Here is a 15,666-nt window from a genome sequence, read left to right on the forward strand (position 1 = left end):
CTTTTGCTCACACCACATACATTCTAAAACATACAAAGGTTTACAATAGTTTTCTGGGTAACAGACACCACTCGGGTTCCCACATTCATTCAAAACTACGTATCAAGATCACAACAGTTATTTATCAATCGCTTCGTCCTTCTCCGGCTGTGTCCCTCACGGGATAACAGAATCACGGATCCAGACTCCGCACTCGCTTCGTACTTATTTGTACGTCTCACTCACACACACAATCATGCAAATTCAGGATACAAAGCAAGTCAATAGCTGTTAAAATTTAAAATTTTAAACTGTTTCTTTCACAAACATCTGTTCGCTTTTCAGGTGAGCAGAGGTACATAACTTATAAAGTTAACAAATGCAAACAAGTATTTTACCAAACATCTATTCACTTTACAAATTATAAGGAGACCAACAGAGGCACTCAAATTACAAAGTTACCAAATGTATGCATATTAAGACGCTAGCAGTCCCGCATACAATAACCCTGCGTCTAAATGGTAACGACTTAGGGGCAGCTACCAAATGAACTGGTTCCAAAACCAAAACCAAATTTCAGTAACTGTTAAGCTCTTGTACAACCAATACCTCTGAACAGTTACTTTCCCAAAAGAAATTTTAAAGAATACTTCTTTTTCTATTGATGGTCAAAGGCTTTGAGTCTGCTATCAGTGTTTTACATAAGGAGGATGATCTTATCTAAACAAAGATGCCTAGGGAAACAGTTAAGGAGTCCTAGGGAAACAAACAAAGCAAAATACAAGCAAAGCTTTCATGCATCAACAGTTTAGTCTTAATCAATGATTATCAGAAATTCATTTGTTTGAGGCCTTTCAGTTACTAAGCATATTTCAAATTCATCTTGTAAGAAACGCTCAGTTGCCAATTATCAGCGGCTCAGACAGGATGCGGTGTGAAGCACTCTTTATTACGTTCTTGCAAGACCGGGCGCCCCATCAGGTGGACGCACCTAACAGCCATCGTGCAATGGTTTATATCCCTTTCTCCCGACCGCGAGTTCCCTCCCCTGATTCCTCATTGGCTGAGTACTACAGGGTGTACAGACTTCCCGAACCGCCTACCGATACGCCCCTTCATGTATGTGTTCATACGTCGCATGTTCATGGAAATGAACCTTGGCTTTCTCCAGGGCGGAGAAGTTAATATGCATGAGCTCATCACGCAAGCGTACTAAGAGGGAAAAGTTCGAAATTCAGGTTCCCCAAGTCTTTTGGTATCTGCATCCATCTAAAGCCAGTTCCAAGTACTGGGTCATCACGGTTGACAAAAAGACCACTTGCCTTCTAGCCCTAGGCCAGGGATTTCAATGGTTGTGAATTGCTCTTGTTGATTGCTTTGGTGAATCGCTCCTGCCCTTCCCATCAGGCTTATTATGCGAAAACAACATTCTTTCCCTTACAATTCCCCCCTGGTTTTATTTATACTCTCGTTGCTTTTCGCATATTCTCAGAGTATTGTTCTATGAACATTTTTCGAGTGTTGACAACATGATTTCACATCTTTTCTCTGATGACAAGTCATCTCTTGCATCTTCATCTCCCTCTTCCTCCAGTAACAGCATCTTGTCAAGACAGGGGGGTGGTTCCAGAGGCATCTGATGGCTTTGGTTTTCTTTCAAATGCCAGGGTAAATGGGATGGCCAATTGAACAATTGCACACGTTCCCCTCCAATCTGCTGGTAGAATGGGTCGCAGGGTCTCTCCTCCACAATACCACCACAGGTCTGCTCTGGGGATACTTAATGCTGAGTAGTTTCCCGCACCATCGTTAGTCACATTCAAGGTTTTTGTGCACAAGTTGAATTCTCCCACAAATCTAGTAGCCTTCCCACTCCGTCGTGAGAGACAAGCTGTATGGTTACCGGAGACAGTGGAGAAAGTAGGTGGTATCTTGACATCCTTGTTCTTCCCCTGTCCGCACATGCGCAGTAGAGTCTCTCGAACTTTCCCGGGCTTTCTGGTGTTGCTGGGGGCTTCTGACAGGGGTCCCTCCAGTACTTTTCCATTGCGCAATAGCAGTCCATAGGAGTCTGTGTTTACAGAAAAAGAACTCCGAACCATTTTAACAACAAAACTACAGTAAATCTCCTTTAACTTATGTACATGGCAAAATACCAGCAGCATACCTGCTCCTCACATTAAAGTCACTATATTTTTAACACGAATCACCACCATATTCTTCACAAGCCCTCGCCTTTTATTTTATTAAATTGATTCGTGTTTGGGTTTCAAAACGTGCTAGGGTTTGTTGTATGGGATTTGGGTGTTCTGTTTTCTTTATTTTAACCATCATTAGTGGGTGCACCTTTTCTCCTCTGGCCAATTCAGGATCCATTGGTATTGTAGAGATTTGCATCCCTTGAATGACTGAATGAATCAATTTAATAAAACATGGAATCATACATGGTATAAACATTAGGGCAGCAAATGTACACAACAGATAAAATCAAAGCTGTTTTACCCACGGTGTTCCAGGTAACCAGGACCATAGATTGCCATTCCAGCCATTCCACGTTTGCTATCTGTGATGGGGAGGCGGTATAGAGACCCACGGCCAGCTTGATAATCCCAAAGGTCCCCCACAAACCCAGCAGTGACTTAAATTGAAGGTTTTACTTATAGTCTTTGTTAATAAAACAAACTCATTATTTTCAAAGGGGTCATATGAGTTGGTAGCATTTTGACTCTTTTTAGCCATTATGAGGCTAACATACACAGTGAGGAGAAAAAGCCAGCTACCATAGTGAGGTCCGGTATGGCACATTTTTCTGTTTACCCCTGGACCCATTGGGTTGCTGCCAACGGTCGGGTTCGTGTCTTCTTAACAGCAAAAATGGAGGCCGATCCGGTCTTGCCCTCACTTGGACTTATCCTCAGCTTTTCCCTCACGCCCTTTTACTTTTTTTTTTTCTTCTTTTCTAATTCCTTTGTTCAACTGATTTATGTTTTTATGCAAAACAGTCTAAAACCGAAAATCATAGATATTACAACTTTTTAACATATGTACATACACACAGGGTTCATGTAGACGATTCAGGATCTCACTACTATCGGTGTCACTCAGTCTGTTTTAATAAGTCCAGTCTTATTTTAGCTCCATCGTATTCGAAGCTTCAGATCTCCAGGTGCTGACTCGATCTTCTAATTGGGTTCACCTGTAACTGGTCCTTTTACCCTGGAAATATGAGTCCATCCTCTTTCAGCAGTTCTTACAGCTGTCTCCGTAGTCAACAATACCAGGAATGGTCCTTCCCATCTAGGAGATAAGCTGTCCTCCTTCCAAGTTTTGATCATTACTTTATCTCCAGGTTGTATTTTGTGTACTGCAAATCCTAAAGGAGTTATCTGGGCTAATATTCTTCTTATTCTTAATTCTTTTAGGTTTTTCTCAATAGTTTTAATATATTGTTGAATTGTCATGTCTTCTATTAATGGATGCCCTAAAGGCATACCTTGGGAATATGGCATCCCATATAACATCTCAAAAGGTGAGAGGCCTGTCTCTGAATTTGGCATAGTCCTAATATGAAGTAAGGCTAAGGGTGAGCATTTAATCCATGAGAATTTGGTTTCTATCATTAATTTAGGTAACTGTTGTTTCAAGGTCTGATTCATTCGCTCTACCCATCTATAACTTTGTGGATGCCATGGAGTGTGATAGTCCCAAGTGATGCCCAGAGCTTCTGTAATTAACTTTATAATTTTTGATGTAAAATGAGTACCCTGATCCCAATCAAACACTTTCACAATTCCAAATCATGGTATAATTTGTTCCAATAATATTTTAGCTACTGCCTGGGCAGTCGCTCTGGTGGTAGGAAAAGCTTCTACCCAGTGAGTTAATTGATCTACTATTACCAGTAAATATTTGCATCTCCTAACTTTCGGTAGTTCTGTGAAATCTATTTGGATCCTTTCATTCATTGCAGAAATTGTTTTGCTGGTAGAAATACATGACATACTTTCAGTTTTCTCAGACATATTGATTTTAGGGTCACATTCATTAACATTTGTGTCACCGGGTAAAAGATCAGAGTGCCTGCTTTTTATCCATGATGTGCCATTAATGGTATGCACTGAACAGCTATCAAGATCTTTCTTATTGTTTGTGGCTCGAATACTCAACTGGTTTTCATTAATCTCTTTTACACTGTACCTATCGCCCAAAAGTTTTGTTTCAATTCTGGTCTGGTTTGCAGAGTCCTCTGCAATTCTCCTTGTATCCCTATTGTCTAGAAGGATCCACTTCCCATTCACCACAGCGGTCCCCAATTTTTGAATCTCGGTTAACTCCTGAGGGTTGCCAACGCGGAAGTCTCGGACACAACTTAGACGACCAATTTGATCAAGTTGATGCCACTTTATTAAAGGCTACACAGCAATTTATACTCTATCACAAGCTTCACGCGCCGCTATCTTATTGCTAGTAGGCTAAAGCTACTTGTTCACGCGCCCTTCTGCCCTCTATGATTGGTCCTGGTGTGGTGTCCACGTGCTGCTCTCCCCCCAGGTAGACCCCCTGTTTTCGACATTCAAACATCTTTATCTCTTGGGCAGGAATGTAGTTTCTCAGGCCGTCTCGGCCTTGTTTGTGTCCTTGAACACAGCTGCAGCTTGCTGTTACAGTAAGGCCCCTTGGTCTGGATCACTCACAACATGTCCGTTGTTCTCCAGCGATGCCACAAATCCCCCTATTTGTTTTTGAGCGATCCAGACCCCCCTGTGGTCCTGTGCTAAAAACATTGCACCGACAGTCCTCTGCAGGGCCCTTTGCAGAAGGCCTATAAGGCAAGGCAACGTTGAGAGCACAGTCACTACAATCAAAAGGACTACTCCGACAGTTTTGACTAATGTTATCAACCAACCAGATAATCCCCAACCTTTAAACATCCTTGTCAGCCAGTCCAAGCCATCATCTTCTGTTAAGCGTTTGACTCCATCCTTCAATTGCTAAATGCTTTTAAAAACAGATTCTGAATGATCAGATAGATTCATACAACACATTCCTCCAAATTCAGCACAACCATGTCCCTGCGCTAGAAGCAAAAATCAATCGCAGCTCTATTTTATAACGTAGCATGTCTAACACTATCAGCAACAGTTAAAAGACCACTTAAAGCCAAAGAAGTAGCATTAGTTTGTTTGCTAAGCCAGAACTGCAGTGGGTTCGGCCATGTATCCACAGGTATTTCTACCAAGCACGTAGAGAACGGCTTTTCAGGGCTTGCGGTGGTATTTGGTTGTGAGACCACCCATCCTTCACCCTGAGGCAGGTTCCAATCCAGGCCGAACACACCGAGCAGGAACCCAGCGAGAGCCGGCATCTGTGAAGACACAAACATAACCCCTGCTCCAAGTTAATATCTCATTCGGTTTCTGTTTCATCTTTCTTAACTTCCTTTTTCCAGGGTCGCACCCATCGACTTGGAACCCATCTAGTGCCGGTATCGGTAATAACGCAGGCATAGCCTCGACCCGTCATTGTTAGTTCCACTGCTCCTTTCCACTCTCCTGTAGCAACATCTTTGTACTGAGCAAAAGCACCATCTCCACACCAGCTTATACCGGATTTCAGACCCAAACTATGTATTACTACTGGTGGTTCCTCCCTATCACCTGTGAGCCGTAAGTAATTTAACACATACACCGCTTTTGCAAGTGGTTCTGCAGCAGCCAAGACCTCTCCCCCTTTTTGTTTTTGCAAAAGCGCTTTTAAAGTTTTGATGCGCTCTCTCCACTATGGCTTGCCCCGTGGGGGAATGTGGTATACCTGGGATGTGACGTGTACCCCAGAGTTGACAAAAGAGAGCAGATTTTTGAGAGGTAGAGGCTGGTCCATTATCAGTTTCACGGGTCAATTGAACTAATTTCCCATATTCCCTGGCGCATCCCGCCCTACCGCGATGGTAACTTCTCACAGCTTAGTACTTTTCCACAGTTCAGTGTCGCAGCTGTCCGCTGTTTTTGCCTGCTACCTTGGCACAACTCAGCAGTTTCTTATCTATCTTCCAAGGCCTGTTCTTCATCAACACTAGCTATTGCTTAGAGGCTGTGTAAGGCTGACAGGCCAATGCCTCACACATCTCCCCTTTCTTTGTTTTGCAGCTGCACCTGCAACACTTATTTCAAGGCTTTATCAATTAAGGGTTAGGCAAACTTCAAAAAACACAGCATACTCAAAATAGTTCCACAGAAGGCTAGAAACAACACAGCAGTTACAGTTATTAGGTAAAAAAGAGTAGGCTAATTTCAGTACCCATAACTAAGGGATATGACTAAATACTACAAAAATAAACAGTAAGGAAAATACGGAATAGCACACTTACTTAATGGGGTACTAACATTCAGATCCGCAATTGCTGGGGAACCCTGGATGCAGCGAGAATTTAGAGTGCCCTTCCTCGCAAACCGGAAATCCTACGCGATGCGTCCATCCGTAGGTGAGGCATCCAACATCGCTGCAAGCAGGTCCAGCCTCTAAATCAACAGGCCAAAATAACTGGCAATTTTCTTTGAGCGGAAACATCTGATTTCATCCTCCTGTTGGGTTCCACCCAGAGCCTGGCCACCACTCAAGGGGGAAAACCAAGGGAGTTTCTAATAAGGTTCAACACTTGAGTTCTTAATTCTTAATATTGCTAAACAAAGGAAGTTGAATACACACATTCTTATAGCATTTCATCCTTATTAATAACTACATTTTGTCTAAGCTACATCTTTCACTAGTGACTAGTAAGCCTATATATTTCATTAAGGAGTTGCAATTACTGTCAGCATTTTCTCTTAAAAGAGTTGGCAACTGTAGTGTGATTAAGGACAGAGACAGTGTATTTGGTCCTATTGCAGCAGCAAGCATTACCCATACATTCTGCTTAAATGATCAGTCGAAGTGACTGCAAACTGTCGGCACAGGGGCACCCACAGCACCCACAGCCGGCTCCTGAGCGTCCACCAAAAGCTGCCTCTCACACCTCAGGTGTGGTCACACACAGCTTGTTAGTAACCACCGGGACTGTAACCTGTGGAGACACAAGCATAACCTCTTCCCCAGGTTATTAAAGGATATGGTCCTTCCCAGTTACCACTTTCCAGGACTTGAGCCTTGCCCTGGACTTCTTGTTGATCTGGTGTCTGTGATGAGAAGTGGTGCAGTATTGACGGCACCTATTTTAACAATCCAAATGCAGCAAAGGGAGTGACATCGGAGTGACGTCAGATTGCCATAATTCTGAGGAGATGAGCCCCCGAGGGTTGACACCACTGGCTGTTGAAGAGAGAGAGTCCTTCTGGTATTCAGGGCTAGTCACAATGATGTCTTCAGCCTGAGGCCTTGATAAAGAAAACTGGTTTTGTATTGCCCTGGTGTTTTGGTGGAAAAATTGCATGTGAAAGCCGAGCTTGCTGTGTTTCTGAGATGGCATTAGCTGCATGGTGGAGATTTTGTTTTTGCTTTCTCTGTAAGTACTCTGGGTGATGTCAGTGAAGGATCTCTTCGCAAAATATAAAGCAAGCTATGCAGATCATCATTAGTTAGGCCCAACAACAGCTGTATCCAATTTATGGTTCATAACAGTTTCTGTAAATCATTTAAAGTCTTAACATCTGTTTTAAGTTTAACCTGTTGCAGGACAGTGGTCTGTTCACAAATTCTCCACCCCAGGTACTGCCGCGGTGATGATCGCTGTACCTTTTCAAGTGCTATTTGTCACCCCATTTGAGATACTGAGTCTTTGGTTAAAGCAAGAGCCTTTTCCATGATCTCCTGTGTTTCTGCTGCTATAAGGATGTCATCCACATAATGATATATAACAGCCTGGGGGACCTGCATTGTGGGAGTATTCTTTATGCCTTATGGTAAAACAACCCAGTGGTACCGTGTTGTAGGTTCACTAACATTAATACTGGGAACAAAAAAGGGAAATTTAGATGCATCATCCGAATGCAAGGGAATGGAGAAAAAAATCAATCTTTCAGATCAATTATTAGAAAATGCCAGTTTAGGGGAATCAATGTGTTGGAGATCATGTAAAAGTCACCATTTACCACTTTCATTTAAAATAACAAACACCAGGGGGTTCCAAGGACTGGTGGTAGGTACGAGATGTCCTGCACTTAATTGTTCATGAATTAAATCATTAAGGTGGCACAACTTTTCCCTTGGCAAGGGCCACTGACCCACCCACACAGGTGATTCTGTTTTCCAGGTTAGTTTCAGGGTGGGTTTAGGGGTGGGTTGTGCTGCAGTGGCAATTAAGACAAATTTGATCCAATTTGAGTTCCCCATTGAGCCATACAGTCACGACCCCATGATGTAATAGGGGTTTCCAATATAAATGGATGAATATTTGCTACCCGGTTTTCTGGGCCCCTTACATGAATGAGTTATTTGCTTTGAAACGTTACAGCATGACCACCAAACCCGAAAAGCACTCGCGTTACCCGAGCTAACAGCCAATCTGCTCGCAGACGTTACAGTCACATCCGCGCCAGTATGTAAAATGCCTGTCAGTTCAACAGATTCTTCGGCTTTAGTGAGGGCACATTTTATCAGAGGTCGACTTTGTCTCCCTGTCTGAGCTCAAAATGTTTGAGGGGTACGTGCTGATCCAAATTCTGAGTCACCTCAGCTGTAGTAAAATAAACAAGCTGAGTAAGTTTGACCTCTGGTAAAACGAACAACCCCTGTAAGGTTGTAGATGATTTTTATGACAATACCCTTCTCAGATAGATGGTACAAGGGTGCACTCTCCCCGCAGAGTACGCACCTAAATTCAAGACAACAATTAACACAGAATTACTGCCTCCTGCTAGAGGAGATATTTCACCTATGACACTTCAAACACTGAGCCCAAACAAACAGGCAGCACCAGTGACCCAGCGGGTACTATGGCACTCTGTCAAAGAAGTCCGCAGTCTGCAGCTGCAGCTGGGCTGCGTCTCGCACACGCAAAACAATCACATAAAGAGGCCTCTTATCCTTATTACTCACACAACATAAAATGATAAACGCTGCAAATATCAAAACACTATTAAGAATATAACGCCATTGCTTAATGATTACGTGGTGTGTCAGCAGCCTCTGTAAAAAACGCCGCTTTTGGCGGGGGGCGGGGGCTGAGAGCGCCGTGCTGCAGGCGGTTAAGAGACTGAAGTCTTTCTCAGCCCACCCATCAGCACCATCATAAGTAATGCTAATGAGAAAACTAAGAAAGTCCTAAACCCCCCAAGCCTCAGGATTAACATCAATAGCGGCATGTAGTCTAGCAATAAATTTTGGATAGGGCTCCGTGGACCCCTGTTGCGCTGCTTATTCATCATGTACGGCTAGAATCGTTTTTAAGGCCAATTCTTGGGTTAACCGTAACGCCTCTGGTTGAAATCCTACTTGCCAGTCTGGGCTAGCAAAAGGACCTGCACCCATCAGCATTTGAGCTTGCACCCCATACAGAGGATCTCCTTGCTGACGGAGTGTGGCTGCTGGGAAGTTGAATTACTGAACCAGTACATGATGATTTTAACTCTTATTCCCCATATACTAATTCCGTAACCCAGCACATCCCCATCATTTTCCAGTCTCAGGCCTCCCACTCCTTGCCTTGTGGGGTTACTGTTACCGGGAACGTCATTGGTCTAAACTCGTTAAACTGCCCCTCTATTATCGCATCCCGAATAACTCCCCGCCATCGATGTGCTGGATTACCATTACCCCTCGCATGTCCCAGTGCCCCCCTCCCATTTGAACCGACGATGGCAGCGACCCGAGAGCCACCGTTTCCCTCTGACCACCCACCCACCCACACACACACACACACCCCCCCTGTGTCGCGGAAGAAGGGGTTAAAAGGAAGAGGGGGAGGCGGCGGTGCCGTAGGGGTGGGCTGAGCCGCTTGCTGCATTCGGATTTCAAGTTGCTCTAATTTTCTCGTTAGTTCTTGCAAGTGCTGATCTTGTAAACCATAACGAGATTGTTCCTGCACCGACCGGGGTGTCGGGGGCGAGGACGGGGGCAGGGCTGGGTCGGCGCCTTCCTCTGGCGAGGCGGCGGCGGCGGCGGGGGGGTCGGGCGGGAGGCGGCGGGAGCGGGGCGGGGCCGTGCGCTCCGGTGATTGATCTTTTGGGTTTGAGGGAGGGGAGTCGAGCTGTAGTAAATCTGTTGATTTTTGCTCTTGCCTTCCCTGACGCACGGGAGCTGCGCGTGCAGCGTCCCCGTCCCTCCTTTTAGGAGCCGCCTTGGGGAACAGGGATCCCGCGAACGTCCCAGCAGTGGCGGAATCCTGAGCGCCAGCGCGTTCTGCCTCTGCTGACCAGGCAGCGAAAGCGGAGGCGGGGGTCTGCCGTTCCGCTTTCAGTTCTGTCAGAGTGTCTAGGACCAATCTCCACACAGTGGAGAGTTTCCCACTGTCTTTAGAGCCTGAGCTAATGTCGTCCCACAGTGCCGCGCCGATCTTTTCCCAAGTGGCTGCTTCAAAGGCTGCGGTCACTGAGGGGATTAGTTCGTGCTGCTGAGCCCACAACAGCACCCTCCTCAGGTTCCCCTCATCATAAGAAACTCCTCTCTTAGAGAGTATATGTTGGAGGAGCTTAACCACTGCTGCTTCTTCTTTACCCAGCGCGGACCCCATCTCCTCCCCAGCCGCTCACCTGATCAGGGCGAGATTCCCGACGATTGCTCGCGCGTCTTCCCAGGCGCCAGGGCAGCGCCTGCTACGGCTGCTTCTGCCCCCTCTGGGCCGTCTTCTCTTGCTCGGGAGGGCACCGATGGGAGGGTCCCGATTCCCCAGGGTTTGAGTCCCGCGTATCTTCGATGAGGCTCCCTCGGGTCCCTGGTCGGGCGCCAGTTGCCGACGCAGAAGTCTCGGACCCAACTTAGACGACCAACGTGATCAAGTTGATGCCACTTTATTAAAGGCTACACAGCAATTTATACTCTATCACAAGCTTCACGCGCCGCTATCTTATTGCTAATAGGCTAAAGCTACTTGTTCACGCGCCCTTCTGCCCTCTATGATTGGTCCCGGTGTGGTGTCCACGCGCTGCTCTCCCCCCAGGTAGACCCCCTGTTTTCGACATTCCAACATCTTTATCTCTTGGGAAGGAATGTAGTTTCTCAGGCCGTCTCGGCCTTGTTTGTGTCCTTGAACACAGCTGCAGCTTGCTGTTACAGTGAGGCCCCTCGGCCTGGATTGCTCATAATATGTCCGTTATTTTCCAGCCATTCCACAGATATAAACCCCATCGTTTGGGTCAAAGAGGGTAATAGGGGAGGACTAAAAATCTCCCCCTTAAAAATTACCCTATTGGATGGACACGACGTAGTACGACAGAAACAATATCCGATTTCGGCAGAGGGGCAGAAAGGTCTTCAACCAATAATTGAGGGGTTGCTCAAGGATGGACTGCTGGAACCCTGTATGTCCCCTTTCAACACCCCCATTTTGCCAGTTCGAAAAATGGATGGTTCTTATCGATTAGTACAAGACTTAAGAAAAGTAAATGAAATAGTCAAAAAGAGATATCCTGTGGTACCAAACCTGTATACTCTGATGAGTAAAATACCACATGGACACAGATGGTTCAGTGTTATAGACTTAAAGGATGCTTTTGGGGCTTGCCCATTGGATCCAGAAAGTAGGGATTTATTTACCTTTGAATGGGAAGACCCCCAGACAGGGCGCAAACAACAGTTGAGGTGGACTGTTCTACCTCAAGGATTTACAGAATCCCCTAATTTATTTGGGCAGATATTAGAACAAACTCTGGAACAATTTAAGCCACCTGAAGGGGACATGTTACTACAGTATGTGGATGACATTTTACTCTCAGGGGAGGAGCGGTCTGAGGTGAAAATAGCCACTGATGGACTCCTTAATTTTCTGGGAAAACAAGGGTTAAGGGTCTCAAAGGCCAAATCCAATATATAGAAAATGAAGTTAAGTATTTGGGCCATTTAATTACAGAAGGAAGGCGAAAAATAAATCCCGAAAGGATTCAAGGGATAATTAATCTACTGCTCCCTGGAACTAAGAAAGAATTAAGAAAGTTTTTGGGATTGACTGGGTATTGCTGCCTATGGATTGAGGCTTATGCACAGAAAACAAAGGGGTTGTATCTTAAACTCCTGCACGAGGAACCAAAACCTAGCGCTGCTTCCCCTCCACCAGCTAGCCGAACCCGTAATCGAGAAAAGCAGAAACAATTAGAAAATAGTGGGGCAGAGGTTTGGGGAGGCGTTGGCGGCGGCGGGCGGCCCCTAGGACCGCGGCACGACCCCGCGCCAGGACGCGGCCCCCCCGCGGTGCCGCAGGGAGGGGGCCCGGCCGCGGCTGCGCCCCCGCGGGGGCTGCGCCGAGCGCTGCGGTCTGAGCGCGCTGCTGGAGGAGCCCGGCCGGGGAATAAAGCGGCGAGCGAGGAAAAAAAAAAAAAAAAAGGTTACAAATGTATTCGGGAGTAGACCCTGCATCCCCGGTGGGGGAGGCTTTATTAAAAACTCAATTCGTGACCAAATTATGGGGAGATATTAGAAGTTAGAAAAATTCGATGATTGGCAAGAGCGGGGTCTACAGGAATTCTTAAGAGAAGCGCAGGAGGTGCATGTTAGAAGAGATGAGAATAGGTTTCAGAAACTAAAAGAAACACTGGCTGAGCCTCCAGTGCTAAGTTTGTTGGATGTTAAAAAGCCTTTTCAATTATTTATAACTACCTCAAATCAAACTGCTTATGGGGTTCTAACCCAAGATGGGGCTGGAAGTAAGAGACCAATTGGATATTTTTCAAAATTATTAGATCCCTTAAGCAGGGGCTGGCCAACATGCTTACAGTCTTCAGTGGCAGCAGCCTTACTGATTGAAGAGGCACGAAAGGTGACTTTTGGAGCGATTATCACAGTGTTTTCCCCTCATGATGTGCGTGGGGTACTGCAGCAAAAGGCTGAGAAATGGCTCACTGATAGTCGGCTATTGAAATATGAGACTGTCTTAATGAGAGCACCAGAATTAGAACTGAGAGTAACCGGTACTCAAAGCCCTGCTCAATTTTTATATGGAGATCCTAGGGGTGAATTAAGTCACAGTTGCATCGAAGCAATAGAATTACAAACAAAGATAAGACCTGATCTAGAACAAACTGAATCGAATTCAAAGGTTGTTTATATGTAATGGAACAAGAAGTAGATTATAGGAAAAAGATATATAACCCTCAGGAGTTAACCGAGACTCAAAAATTGGGGACCGCTGTGGTGAATGGGAAGTGGATCCTTCTAGACAATAGGGATACAAGGAGAATTGCAGAGGACTCTGCAAACCAGACCAGAATTGAAACAAAACTTTTGGGCGATAGGTACAGTGTAAAAGAGATTAATGAAAACCAGTTGAGTATTCGAGCCACAAACAATAAGAAAGATCTTGATAGCTGTTCAGTGCATACCATTAATGGCACATCATGGATAAAAAGCAGGCACTCTGATCTTTTACCCGGTGACACAAATGTTAATGAATGTGACCCTAAAATCAATATGTCTGAGAAAACTGAAAGTATGTCATGTATTTCTACCAGCAAAACAATTTCTGCAATGAATGAAAGGATCCAAATAGATTTCACAGAACTACCGAAAGTTAGGAGATGCAAATATTTACTGGTAATAGTAGATCAATTAACTCACTGGGTAGAAGCTTTTCCTACCACCAGAGCGACTGCCCAGGCAGTAGCTAAAATATTATTGGAACAAATTATACCATGATTTGGAATTGTGAAAGTGTTTGATTGGGATCAGGGTACTCATTTTACATCAAAAATTATAAAGTTAATTACAGAAGCTCTGGGCATCACTTGGGACTATCACACTCCATGGCATCCACAAAGTTATAGATGGGTAGAGCGAATGAATCAGACCTTGAAACAACAGTTACCTAAATTAATGATAGAAACCAAATTCTCATGGATTAAATGCTCACCCTTAGCCTTACTTCATATTAGGACTATGCCAAATTCAGAGACAGGCCTCTCACCTTTTGAGATGTTATATGGGATGCCATATTCCCAAGGTATGCCTTTAGGGCATCCATTAATAGAAGACATGACAATTCAACAATATATTAAAACTATTGAGAAAAACCTAAAAGAATTAAGAATAAGAAGAATATTAGCCCAGATAACTCCTTTAGGATTTGCAGTACACAAAATACAACCTGGAGATAAAGTAATGATCAAAACTTGGAAGGAGGACAGCTTATCTCCTAGATGGGAAGGACCATTCCTGGTATTGTTGACTACGGAGACAGCTGTAAGAACTGCTGAAAGAGGATGGACTCATATTTCCAGGGTAAAAGGACCAGTTACAGGTGAACCCAATTAGAAGATCGAGTCAGCACCTGGAGATCTGAAGCTTCGAATACGATGGAGCTAAAATAAGACTGGACTTATTAAAACAGACTGAGTGACACCGATAGTAGTGAGATCCTGAATCGTCTACATGAACCCTGTGTGTATGTACATATGTTAAAAAGTTGTAATATCTATGATTTTCGGTTTTAGACTGTTTTGCATAAAAACATAAATCAGTTGAACAAAGGAATTAGAAAAGAAGAAAAAAAAAAGTAAAAGGGCGTGAGGGAAAAGCTGAGGATAAGTCCAAGTGAGGGCAAGACCGGATTGGCCTCCATTTTTGCTGTTAAGAAGACACGAACCCGACCGTTGGCAGCAACCCAATGGGTCCAGGGGTAAACAGAAAAATGTGCCATACCGGACCTCACTATGGTAGCTGGCTTTTTCTCCTCACTGTGTATGTTAGCCTCATAATGGCTAAAAAGAGTCAAAATGCTACCAACTCATATGACCCCTTTGAAAATAATGAGTTTGTTTTATTAACAAAGACTATAAGTAAAACCTTCAATTTAAGTCACTGCTGGGTTTGTGGGGGACCTTTGGGATTATCAAGCTGGCCGTGGGTCTCTATACCGCCTCCCCATCACAGATAGCAAACGTGGAATGGCTGGAATGGCAATCTATGGTCCTGGTTACCTGGAACACCGTGGGTAAAACAGCTTTGATTTTATCTGTTGTGTACATTTGCTGCCCTAATGTTTATACCATGTATGATTCCATGTTTTATTAAATTGATTCATTCAGTCATTCAAGGGATGCAAATCTCTACAATACCAATGGATCCTGAATTGGCCAGAGGAGAAAAGGTGCACCCACTAATGATGGTTAAAATAAAGAAAACAGAACACCCAAATCCCATACAACAAACCCTAGCACGTTTTGAAACCCAAACACGAATCAATTTAATAAAATAAAAGGCGAGGGATTGTGAAGAATATGGTGGTGATTCGTGTTAAAAATATAGTGACTTTAATGTGAGGAGCAGGTATGCTGCTGGTATTTTGCCATGTACATAAGTTAAAGGAGATTTACTGTAGTTTTGTTGTTAAAATGGTTCGGAGTTCTTTTTCTGTAAACACAGACTCCTATGGACTGCTATTGCGCAATGGAAAAGTACTGGAGGGACCCCTGTCAGAAGTCCCCAGCAACACCAGAAAGCCCGGGAAAGTTCGAGAGACTCTACTGCGCATGTGCGGACAGGGGAAGAACAAGGATGTCAAGATACCACCTACTTTCTCCACTGTCTCCGGTAACCATACAGCTTGTC

Source organism: Strix aluco, chromosome W (assembly GCF_031877795.1).
Source record: "Strix aluco isolate bStrAlu1 chromosome W, bStrAlu1.hap1, whole genome shotgun sequence".
In the NCBI taxonomy this organism is placed as follows: Eukaryota; Metazoa; Chordata; class Aves; order Strigiformes; family Strigidae; genus Strix; species Strix aluco.